Genomic DNA, 13,052 nt, shown 5'->3' on the forward strand with positions numbered 1-13,052 from the left:
AGAGTGACATCATATAAAGGGAATGTACACAATGCCGAAAGTGTCCTGCTGGTTTGTGTTAGCTTCCTTGGTCAGACACATCCTGTGTAGCACTAGTTAAGCTTTACCAGTTTGAAAATAGACAGATAGTCTGTCTGAGCAAAGAGCAAACCAAGAGCTCGCTGTGGAGGAAAACTTCTCTGCAGCCAGCAAACAGAGCAAAGCTGTCAGGACCATTTAAAGGTGGGTGCTCAGGCACAAATGTGGGTCACTGCTCTTCCGGGAGAAATGTAACACCGCCTCCTCGAAAAGGCTACACTAGGGAGCAGAATGAGAGAGAGAAGAGGTGAAAATTACTGTAAAGAGTCTTTTAAAATGATCCCCTTCAGCCAGACAAAACTTGACATACTTCCCAAACCAGATGGGTAAACTGACCTGGGAACTAAGGAGAAAGCAGGTCGTTGGGCAAGGAAGGGAAAATAAATGCTGTTATGTGTTTAGAGCAGATGGTGTGCCGTGCTCAGTCAGGCCAGATAATGGGGGCTTCTTGGGGACTTTGCTGGGGCTTTTCTGCAGTTTCTGTTTCGCTACTGTGAGCAACAAAGACACTTATTTCTTCTTAGTTGGAAGTAGTTTGTTTGTGAGGATGAACTTAAAAACCTCTCTGAAGAGGGAGCGTGAGGTGGCATTTCTTCCCTTGATACAAATTCAGCTCCTGAGGTGGTTAGTAACATCTGCACATGTAACTGTGGAGCTGCCATAGATGAAATGAAAATAAGCCTTAATATTTTTTCCTTTTCTCTTCTTTCTTCCTTCCTGAAGGCCAGCAGTTATACAATCCCTTCTGAAACGTGTGTGCTACAATAGTGGCTAACCTAGTTTTATTTTCATTTTGGAAGATATTGGATGACTTAAGGCTGGACACAGCCAAAAGAAGTTTTTATCATGTCCCTTATAGAATCCCATCTTGAATCCCTTAGAAGATTAACTTTTTGAAAACATAACCCTATCCTAAATGTATAACTATTTTGACAGAAGTTCAAGCAACATGGTGTTCGTGTGTCAATGGGTGATGAAGGCATCAGCATTTTTATGGCAACTTTAGCGTGCATTCCTTATCTCTAAAGTAGCCACTAAAAATTGAGCTGATGTCCAGCTGATGGCGATAATACAATTAGTGCTGTCATTGTGGTTGATCAATGGGTGCTTTGAAAATTGAGGTCCTAAGGAAGATTGGTGAACAGAAAAGAAAAACCACCAACAACAACTTGTATTTGAGCTGTGTATTTACTGAAAGGCCTCAAACCACCAGTAGGAGGTATATTGGGCAGATGGATTGGCAGAGCCACACAGACAGCTGGTTCTGCCTGGCATACAGGTGTTTAACTTGGCTGGTTACAGATTAGCTACTAGATGCCAGAATTTTTGAGGGGATCACCTTGTCTGAGAAAAAGTGGCTCTTGTCCATTCCTTATAGCAAGTTCAGTGAGTGAGCCAGAGTGGCTATTTTCACTTCCTCCCTACTCATCTCTGACATGGTCCAAAAAACCCACTCGCCTTCTGCCAGAGTTGGATTTAGGTGGGAGAGAAAACAGTCTTTGTAGTTATGGCAGTGTGGTTTTTGCCTTTTCTTGTGGTAGAAACAGAAGATGTAGCAAGAACATACACTGGTGTTCAGTATTTTCTTTTCAGATTACAAGCTATCGTTAACGTTTTGTCATTCTGCAGAACATTTTTTATCTCATTTTCAATAGATTGACAAACATTAGCCGAGCTCTGTGTGCCTGTACTTGGAAGAATGTTTTTCAGTAGTTCCAAGATGAGCTAGTCCTTGAATGTAAGTATGTTGGGATTCAATCTGAGGAATTTTTGAGTTTTGTCCAAAAGTTAGAGTGCAGAAATAGCTGTATAACACCAGCAAAGCCAGTTTGCTGTGTTCCGAGTTGTATTGAGCTATAAAATAAATGTACTTGATGCACTGCTGATGGATGTCATTTGAGAGTCTCCAATAATGGTGTCAGATACACATGACAATGAAATGCTCTCCCCTAGAACACTGGTTGTCAAATTCAAACCTGGTATAAATAGGTTAGGAAAATTTGCCCAGAGCATAATATTGTCACTGGTGTACTTTTCTTCTTATGATAAGTGTGTTTTCAGCTAGGATGATATAAGATGGCTGTGGAAACCAAAATTCTCCTGCTGCATTTTTGCCTGGTATCCCAACCTGCCTGCCTTGATCTACCTGATCCCTTTTGCAGCATCTGTCTTTTCCATGTGGAAGCAGTCCTGTGAGAAAGAGACTGAGCAACCTCACTTTTAAATTCTCTGATTATTGTATAGAAACAATAATCAAATGTTCATTTTTTTTTCTCTTAATTGAAAAAATAAGAATATATGTAGAATGTAATAGTTTGTTCTTTCTCCACAGAAAAGGCTGGTTTTCATACTTTACATAATAAGCACTGAAAATGCTATTAAAATACTCTTCCTAATACCATGCTTTATGAATGCAAGATGTGTAGTCAACTTCCTGAACATTGCATTTAAAATGTAATTCCTATCATCAGGATTCACTTGGTCTGCAGACTTTGTTGCTGGCACCTGTATTTTGTGCTAAAGAAATCCGTGTGAAGACTCTGGGCTTGTCAACTTCTTTTAGCAATGATTTCTGTTAGCATGGGATTGTAACAGCAGTTATATTTGGTTAACAGGTAGCCCCTAATATACATGTATATGGGTTTGTGTGCATATGAATAACATGAAATGGGTATTCTGTATATACATACAAAACTAATTCTGCAGCTAAGTTGCTAGACATTGCAATTTACAGTAAAGCTACTGGACCACAGTGACAGACACTCTGTTTCCATGTGTATGCTTGTTGTATTTTTTAAGGATTTTTTTTTTATAAGGAGGAGGTGTCAGATAACTATAGAAAAATTAATGTGTTTATATTTGGGATGAGCAATCCTGCTATGTTATTTCCAAGTCTGCCTTAATGCTACATGTTTTCATTTCATTCCAGAGAGATGGCAAAAAAGGGAAAGTAAAAAAAAAAAAAAAAAAAAAAAAAAAAAAAAAATTCAATGAAAATTCAGGCAGAGCCAAGTAAGAGTGAAAGAGTGGAATAAAAAATGAATCAAGAGAAGCCTGTGTGTAAAGAAGCAAAGTGGGAAAATGAAAATTTTAATGCAAATAAGTGTCTGTGCCAGTCTAGTATTTAGAGACTGCTCTGTTTCAATGGAAGTTCAGTTAGTAGAAACCCAGCGTTATTAAAACTAAGAAAAGGGAGTCATTCTTTGAAAGGAGTATGAATTTAACTGATGGAAGAAACAGGTCCACGAACTGTAGCAAGTTTTATGAACACTAAATATAGTTTGAGAGGTTTGAATTGCTCTTTTAACTCTTATGTATCTTGGTTTCTACTGTACACTTGTAAATCACAACAGTTCTCCAGACAAAATGTGTAATTTAGTGGATTGGTCCTAAAACTGCAATGCTTTTTTTTTTTGTTTGTTTTTTTCCTTTTCAAGTGTTCTTAACATTCATATTCCTTTCTGTGTGGTATGATTGACTATAGCCATACCACTTAATGATGTGTCTCAAGAAACCTTGTGCCATCCCTTGACCTACTGTTATACAACAGGCCAGTAGCATTAACATATTCAGCAATGACACAGCTAAAGCATTTCAGCATCTGCCCTTATAACAGACGTGTAGCTGTAAATGAAAGACGGTATTTTGGTTGTTTTATACATCCATAGTGCTTTGTCTGAGTTAATCAATGTGCTTGTATGACATGATTAGTTACAATTACTTTGCTACTCTTTTTTTTATAGGTGTGGTAGGTGTGAAGCAATTAGGTAATAGCCTATGAATCCAGAGCAGTCATTAGAATACCATATGGAACCTGGATAGAGTGACAGTGGTATTACACAAATGTATTGGGTATTTTTGTACGGATGTATTGATTTTTATTTAGAAATGAAATTGGAAAAACAGTATAGTGGGTCCGGACAAATGATCCCCCAGCAGGGCTGTACCATTATAGCACAGTGGCTTTCCTCCAGCCTGAAGCTGTGCAGGTGCCAGGACTCAGCAAACCAGGAGCTCAAAAGAATCAAAGGGTAATTGTCATTTGAAAGGCAAATCATAAAATGACCGGCACCTTCTTTTCGTAGGTGGCCCTGGAGACTTATCACAGGCAAGACCCCCAGAAGAGCAGCGTTCTGGAAAATTACACCTCCGGAGCGGGTTTGGAGGCTGGCTTCTCACCACAGCCCCGCACCTTGCAAGCGTCTGCCACAGCCAGAGCTTGTACGCTCAGCCTGAGGTAAATCATAAAAGTTTGCTCCTGAACAGTCATTTTGTTGAGTGCCTCTAAATCTGTTTTTGCAGTCACGTCAGTTCACAAGTTGACAGTCAGCTTAACTTAAAACAGAGAGCACAAGCTTCACTGTCTTCAGTGCTGTGAGGCTGCTCTGGAAGACGTGGTGTCTGGTCCAGCTTTCCCTCCCTGGGGTACTGCAGCTCCCCATAGACCCCTAGCTGGTGGCTGAATGCCACAAGTTACACTTCTGAATGTGTCATTACTGCTGTTTGACTGTAGTGACTGATTTACTGTGCAAGTCTGCGGTTGTACTGTAATCAAAAATCCATGTGGCTTTGGGGAGACATGAGAGGGTAACCAACATTAGTCTAGGGTGGATTTGAACTCTGTAGGTGTCGAGTTGTCACCAAAAATATTTACCTTCCCTTTAATGTGCTACACAGTAGATTACCTTCTCATTCTAAACAAACAAGCAAAATATAATGAATTAAAAGACCTTGTCATATATTAAAGAAATTCAAAAGACTTAAAAGAGGGGAACAAAGGGGCAGTCATATAGAATGTGATATCTGAAACAAGAGCCAAGTTTAAAAAATGATTAGCTGTTTACTGGCCAAAGAAAACAAATCTCTGTTAGGCCTAACCTGCCTATTCCTCTCCTAAGTCTCAAATACCAACACGTGGGAGTTCTATGGTGGAAATTTAGGTTTAATTCTGTTTTGTTTTACTTGGCAATTGTATTCCTCCGACCTTATTGTTTTTCAGCATTCAGTATGTTTAATCCTGCATCTCAATATAAGGTATATTATAAGAGCACAGTCAATCAGTCCTGCAAAATAATATAAACATCACTTCTCCTGGTGACATGTAGCATAATTTCCAGGGACTGGCCTAGAGGAAAAGGTTCCCTTACAACATATTTTACCCATGAAGAACCCATTTCATGTCTCCACAATAGATAGATGAAAAAATGTGCTAAATATCAGTCATAGCTAACTGCTACAACCATAACCTTCATTCTTGATTTGGAATCCATTGATAAATTAACTTGTGCTAATACAGCATTTTTGTGTTTGTGCTTTTAGGGAGTAAAGTGATGCATGGTTTGGTTTTCTCTAGAAAATAAGAACAGCCTCACAACCCATGGGTTTATCTGGTCCAACAGCCTGTCTCCAAAAGTGGAGCAGTGCAGACAAATCTGTCATGATTCCTGAATGTGCAAAACAGCAATATCAAAAGCTGGCATAAAATCATTTTGCCATCCAGTGTTCTGGGCCAATGTTAGACACATGGTACTGAGTAACAAAGATTGACTTTACCAGCAGAGAAGGGATGCTGACAGAAGATGAGGAGGAGAATATTTTCACCAGTAGGCAGAACTCCTGTTAGTATAGGATTCCTAGTTTGTGCCTCATCAGGTAGAAGGATGGCAAGGATGGCAGAAACAACAGATCATGGCCAGTGGGGTAGATGATAAATTGCATGAAGACTTGAAGCAGCTGGAGAAAATCCAGGCGTGTTGAGAATATTACTACTTCAGGAGCTATACGCCTGAATGTCAATGTGTCTAGTGTCGGCAGCAGAGACCTGTTGGAAAAAACAGAAGTGTCAGGGAAGAGTAAGAACAGAGCAAGAAAATATGATATTTCTGTCATGTACTCTCCTGTGTTCCAACTGTATTTAGTTAAGGGAATTTCCTGAACTTGTTGTGATTTCTCTATATAGGAACCTCTGAGGATTTCTTTTCCAGGTATTTGTTCAGACTCATATAAAAATTGCATACATTTCTTGCATCCCTGGTATCCATTTTTGAATTACACTGTTACCTCTTGCATGAAGAAAATCTACACTTTTGCTTTGAATCTGGCTTTCATGTGTTTGTGCTTGGTTCTTATGTTGAAAGAAACAGCAGTCATTCATTATCTAACCCTTTTATGCCATTAATGATTTTGCAGCCTTCCACTCTTTATTCTATGTGAAGATTCCCAGCCTACCTACCTTTTTTTGTTTGTTTGTTTGAAAGCTCTTCTGAACCTTTATTCAGCCTTGTTACTTTTCTCAGAATATTGGCCTTTTCTAACATACCTTCTCAAGCTGAGGGCACCAGAACTGCACACAGCATTTAGAGTGTGGGTGAGCCATGGATTTATATGGTGGCAAGAAGATATTGCCTGTTTTGTTTTCTATTCACTCCTGATTCCTCTTTCTTAGGCCTTTCTATGTGACTTTATTCTAAGAGATGTATTGTGAGTTTTCCAAAAAATAAAGTCGGAAAACTGGTTTTAATATATAATATATTAATATAATAATAATAATGTTGGCCCTACTGTGAAAAGGTCAGATTTTAAAACAACTTAGGTATCCTTATTCCATGTATTCTTCAGAAATTGCATACCTTTCCTTCTGGAGTATATAATTTCCTTAGAATCACAAGTCCAATTTTTGAACAGGCATCTCGAGTTGTATGTGTTTCTAAATAAATCTCTTAATAAAAGAGATTTTATAAATATTAAGAGATTTATAAATAATCTTTATAAATCTCTTAATAAAATACTATTACCTCTCAGCTGAATTCTCCCTTCAAGAAATGCTATACGCATTTAAACTTGTAGCATTACATAAAAAAATTATGTGGACTGTAGACGTTTTGCTTGGAATATTTGTGTACTTAATATTGGCTAATGTGTGGCTTATGTAGCTGTCCTTTAGCTCCCTGATGTAATAGGAAAAACAAATCTTTCAACATGTGCATTAAATTCCACAGGATGTTTAGGAATAGGAAAACAATAAATTATTCTAATCAATCCTATAGGTTTTCTTTCGTAATCTCTTTGCTGCTGTGCCCTCTTGTTGAAATTATGTCTATTTCCACTTCTTTTGTAGTGTTATATTATTTTTTCTTGCACCTGTTTCTCTCATAAAATACTCTTTTTTATCACATTGTTTGCTTAAATTATATTGTCCTCACTGCAGTCATTTTTAGAGCAGAAACATTCAAGTTAGGTTTACCTAGATAGCTTTTTTAATAGTAATAGTTTAGAGAAACAGTAAGGAGTTTGGCAGGCTAATTTGCTCAGTTTCCACAGTAAATCACAGCTTTGACTAGAGCTTGACAAACCTCGAACCAGACAGTTTAGAACTGGTTTCAGGTACATCTCGTTATTCTGTGAAAGCTGCTATGAATGTATACTTGGATGGATTTTCTGTAGCTCTTTGAAAGTCTGGCCTCTGTTTTCTAGTCTTTGCATTTCTTCTGTTGTGAAAATGGAAGAAAATGAGCTAGTATTTACCTTACTCCTTCACATGCCAAGCATCTTAAATAATTTCGGTATTGTAATGACTCATTCAGTTAGAGAAACTTAATGTCCTTTACTCACACAAATGTTTTAACCATCATAATACTTTTGTGAACTGGCTAAGTGTTATTAACCCCCTCCCCACCTTTGTATTTTTCCAGCTGAAAAGCACAGATAAAAGAGACGAGAAACTCCATTTTCAAAAATGGTCTATTAAAAAAACAAAAAATGAAAAAAAAAAAAAAAAAAAAAGGAACAATGTTTTGGATTTGGATGTTAGTCATTCTACCAGTGTCACTTTGGAAATTTAGCAGTTTTGGCAACGCATCTTTTGAATCTTGCTTTTCAGTTTTATTTGCACATTGAAAGTATTGTTTCAAAATGAAAATAAAAGCATAATTTACTTTGCTAAGAGTCAGTTCTAGCAAGAATAAATACTACAATACTGAATTCATCGTGGTTGTAAAGCTGTGCTCCAGCAGTTTATTTAATAGTGATGTTATTTATAGAAAGCTCCTTCACGTGATGTTGTTGCCAGTAACACAGATGTCCCTTGAATGCACTCTATTTTAAATAAAGGTGAAAGGCTAAGGAAAATAGAAAAAGAACCCACCTTTAATATTTGAATTCAACAATAACAAGCAGGGTGTGGCCTCTCTGAAAACGTGGCTTGTCGGATGCTTGGGAGAAGGGAAGGGTGGGAAAGCTCTCTGCTTACAAGTTCCACAGTCTTGTTAGCAAAAACACATCTGACACCAGTGATTGTGGCCTGAGAGATACAGGGAGAACGGGTGGTGCTTGCAGTCATTACAATGAATAGAGTGTCCTGCTTAGTACTTGGCATATGGCCATGCAATAAGCTTTTTTAGGGGTGTTAATGTACTTAATGTTTGAGAGTTGTGAATGAAAACTTGAGAATTGTTGCCTGCATATTTTAAAGGGAAAAAAATAGTTACCTTTTTTGGACTGCTTTTCTTTTCCCCCAAAGAGACTGTGAGGCTCTTCACATAAAGCTTATTCTGAAAGCTTCTTCTTCATGCTTAATTCACTGTAAATTAAACTGGATGCTGGGATATTTTCAGCATTTTAGATGAGACTTACAAGCTATCATTTAAAAAAAAAAAAAAAAAGTCTTTTCCCATTTGACAGTGGTTTGGTAGTGAATGAAGTTCACAGGAATGTGGGTAGGTCAGAGACAGAAAAAAGTACATTTTACACATGGATAGTCGTCCTTGCAATATCAGGAAACTTTCATTATTATTATTTTATTATTATTATTATTTGATTGAATTAAAAGTGATGAACTAAATTTTCCATGAACCAAAATTTTAAGGTTTAAGTAGTATGTATTTACCTGAAATCAACGTAGTGGAAGCTAGAGGCATCCTAAGCCTGGAAAAAAAATCACATATAGATCCACCCAGAACAGACTTCCAGTAACCCACAATCACCCAGAACTCACTCTCCAACATATGAGGTCACCTGGAACAGGCACTTAGTTTTTTGAATTCTCCTTTTATTGGGGTTTATTCATTTCGTTCTGATTCGAGAGGAGTTAGAGCCTAAGAAAAAGTTTTAGTGTTGTATAAAATCACAGCCAATGTGCTTTGCTATTCCAGAAAACTCTACCAAATAACTTCCACTCCATCTTATCCATGAAGAATTTTATTCTGAGAAAAGGGAGTATTTTTCTGAGTGTGTAGCATGGTTGAGTGTCTGCCATAAAACAGACTGTTCACCCCTCCAAAAATGATACAAGCAGGTTGTAGTGAGTCTAGTATCTAGACAGATTTTGTCTGGGCTCATTCAGCACATGGAAAAAATATTTCATCTCTTTTCTGCACAAACTGACACCACAAAGCCATTCCCATTTATTTTCCTGACACATTGTTGTGTTGTTCAATACTGCATGTAATTTCCCCTGACTTTGGAACAAACTGGTAGGATTGAGTGAAACTCTGACATTTCTGTAGTTACAAGGAAAAATGAGATCATAAAATACAAAGTTAACTACCAAATAATGATTGGGGTCTCTGTACAGCAACATCAAGCACATCTGAAGTAAACAGCTTTAAGTTTTGCTAGCCAGATATTTCTGTTGCTTTCTATAACCTTGTACAGGCACTACAAAAATAAATAAATAAATAAAAATCACCTACAACAAATTCGCACCTAGTCCTGGGCTGTCAACTTGAGAAAATTACCAGTGCTGCAAATGGCACAAATAACACTACTTCCCCGTCTGTGTCCTCTTCTAATCACAGTAGAAAAATATCAAACTCCTTTGTAGACAAAAGCAGCACTAAGAAAAACTAAGCATTACAATTTCTTGTTCTTACAGAACCCAATAGTGGAAAAATAAATCTGCAGCAAGCTTAGAGAAGCTTGTAGCAGTTCAGGGATGAATGTTAAGTGCAGAGGTGAAAGACCTGTGCAGCAACTGGTGTCTTAGGAACCAGGCTTTCCTTGAAGAAGAACAAACCTGGTTTGGAGTTCCATACTAGTTGAACTATGAAGGTAAAAAGCAAGTTGCATTTCAAAGATATTTAAAAGGTACAAAAAGCTTGACTCGCAACTATTTGTTGTCTCTTCAGTCCACCACAGTTGGGAATCAAGCGATTTTATTTTATTTTTTACACCAATCCAATAAATGTTTGCTTATCAGTTTGTTCAAATTGCTGCATAAGCAACAGCTGGGGAAAGAAGTAGAGACACTTCTGAACAAAAAAAAAATATACCAATGATGGAAAAGTTCAGGAAATGCAATGACGACAGAGGGCCCTGGTAAAATGAGAGCAGAAAAAACTGCAAACAGAAGCAAGCCCATCATTTATGTGGAAGCACCTGGGCTCCCCCTTCAAATAGAGTCTATTTCGAAGGTGTTAGCAGAATGTAGTTATTTGTTATTTATTTGAAGACTATAGCTCTTATTCTTGGTAAGGACTAACTGCAAAAACTTCACAGTTCCTCTTAGATATACAGCTGGTAAATCAAAGGTAGCTCATGAGAACTGGGAGTTGCTTGTGTACAACTGAGTCAGACGAATGGCATGGAATAACAGCCCTTCTCCTATACCCTTTATCTTTTGTGCACCAAGACTTCTGCAGATGCTTAGGCATCGGGACCTTAAAATTAATTTCTATGAATGAGTGCTTTAGTAAAATGTGATCACTTGAATGGTCCTAGAAAGTTAACGCAAAGGCAAGAAGAGATAGATTTCAATTACCACATATTACCTAAACTGTCAGTAATTGACCATGAGTTAATTGTAAGGCACAGCACATTGGGTTGCAACCTATGGACTTTGGGAGATCTGAGTTTAGTTTCCTGCTGTAACACAGACTTCACTCTCTGAAGCTGGGAAAGTCATCTAATCTCTTTTGCCCATCTCTGCCCTTTTGCTGCTGTTGTCTCTTCAGACTAGAGTCTCCTAAAAGTTGGCAGTCTTATACTGCCGCACCAAAGCTCCATGCAGCCTGATTAGAGATGGGGCCCCTTGCACACTGTCATTTGAAAAATATTATAACACTGCTCATAAATAACAATGTTTTACAATAGCCCTTTTCTTCAGCTCCCAAGAAAAGGACACAACACACTATTCAAGAAACAGCTCTCACCTGGTAATGTTAATGATGCTCTGAACTGCACTTTAGTCACTACAGAAGTCAGAAGTTGTAAAATCCCAGCAAATTGGTGTGATTTTAACACAGGTCTAGGCCTGAGCTTGAATATATTTCTTCTAAAGAGAGTTCCTTTGAAAAATGAAGGTGTGAAATGTACTTTCTTAAAATGATTGTGGGTCTTTCAGGGTTTCAGGTTTTATTCCCATATTTATTGGTGCCTTTCACCTTGCTAATGCCTTTCTTGCTTGAAATAGCAACTTAAAAATGGGAGGAAAAAATCTGCTATTGCAAGTATATTAATGCAAGGCGATTCACTGCATGTGCACTGCAAAATGACAGCAGTGTGACTCCGTGACCTGTCCACGCTCAGGGAGCCTTTTCTGTCAAATACTTATGGTATGACTGGATACACGCTCAAAGATCTTTGTTTAGTAAATACTGAATATTCCCCTAGTCCTTTATATCCTGTCGTCATTTCCTTTGTACAGTTTGCAGCTGTAGTTTCAAGCCAATGTGCAGTTAGCCGGGTAGGCAGAGTTTCATAGCGTGTTTAACCATGTAACTGAGATCTTTTCTCATGGTTTTTCCTCTCAGAGTTCTTGCAGCTCTGTAGCCTATACCAGCATCATCTCTGGGAAAGGTATAATTAGTAGATTTGTTCATTATCTATTTCAGAAGCATGAATATACTGTAATATATATATGCGTACATATATGTATAAAAGTAGGGAACTTGGTTGTCATGTAGTCATAGTTTGTGGTTTTGGAAAGCCACAAGCTCCAGGGTGGAGATAGCCATTGTATTACATTAGCTATTTTCTCACAGTTTAAGCAGCAGCAGCTCAAAACAGTGTGGTCCAGACAGCAAAATACCCAACAAAGAAGCAGTTCCCTCTCGAAGGCCCACGTGTCTCACCAGGCCTCTGAAAAGAGGTGGGTGGAAAGGGGATGCTGGCAAGCTCATGAGTGCCCCGTGCGTGGGGCAGAAATGGGAATGGGGAAAGGGAGAAACTGCAGTGGTGAAGCCATGTGATAGGGAACGTGAGCTGGGTGAAACAAGTGGGGTAGGAGGACTGCTTACCTCGGGTCTTCACAGGACTTGCTCCACCGTAATGCCTATCTATGTGTGTGTTGGCTTTCAGTAGCAAGGGGGAAACCAGAAATATTGCAGAGAGCTTCTGGCAGTTTTGAGTCATGGGCAGAGCACATGGGCTTGGGATTGAAATGTTCCTTTTTTTTTTTTTTTTTTCTTTCCCTCCAATTAATATGGAAATGGAAATAATCACTGTGAATATTTTCCTTTTATGTTGTCCTCTTCCTGTATGATTCTGCTGTCTATGTTGACTATGCAAGTGATTAACACCAAGCTAGAGTTAATTAATTGTATAATAAACGTCAGTGTCAGGGCTGCAGCCCTTCTCTGTTCTCACCCTGCGTAAGCTCTGCTGATGGGCTTTGGTTGTGTAGGAAGGGAGTTTGGGTATGTTCATTGGGAGATATAGAAACAGTGAGCCCCATCTGGGTATGGCACTGAGCAACTCTTCCATGGGAATGTGATTCAGCTCTGTGACACAGAGGTGGAAGGCAAGTTATTTTCTCCTTTTCTGCCTTGCAGGATGTATATGTGCTTCAAAGCCACAGTGTGAAACCTGCAAATTTTGGAAGCACTCATACTCAGCACCTCCTGGGAGTTATTCTATAAAGGATGCCGGAAAGGCCACAGAAAAATAAACTCGCTTGAGGTAGGATTCATGCTCAATTCTCTGAAAAAAATTACTCTCAGCTTAAGCACAGTAATCCTGAAGAGGTAATGATCAGCAGG

The 13,052-nt window shown here is 38.4% G+C and overlaps 1 long non-coding RNA gene across 1 annotated transcript; it reads right to left on the minus strand.

The window, feature by feature from the left end:
* Nucleotides 1–5,061: 5,061 nt before the first annotated feature.
* LOC309882311 lies at nt 5,062–8,598 on the minus strand. Its single transcript, XR_014318269.1, has 3 exons — nt 8,565–8,598; nt 8,222–8,377; nt 5,062–5,899 (listed from the first exon to the last, which is right to left on the minus strand). It is a non-coding gene; the product is annotated as an uncharacterized lncRNA (long non-coding RNA).
* Between the last annotated feature and the right edge of the window lie 4,454 nt (nt 8,599–13,052).

This window comes from Aythya marila (assembly GCF_965140915.1).
Source record: "Aythya marila genome assembly, chromosome: 11".
Classification (NCBI taxonomy): Eukaryota; Metazoa; Chordata; class Aves; order Anseriformes; family Anatidae; genus Aythya; species Aythya marila.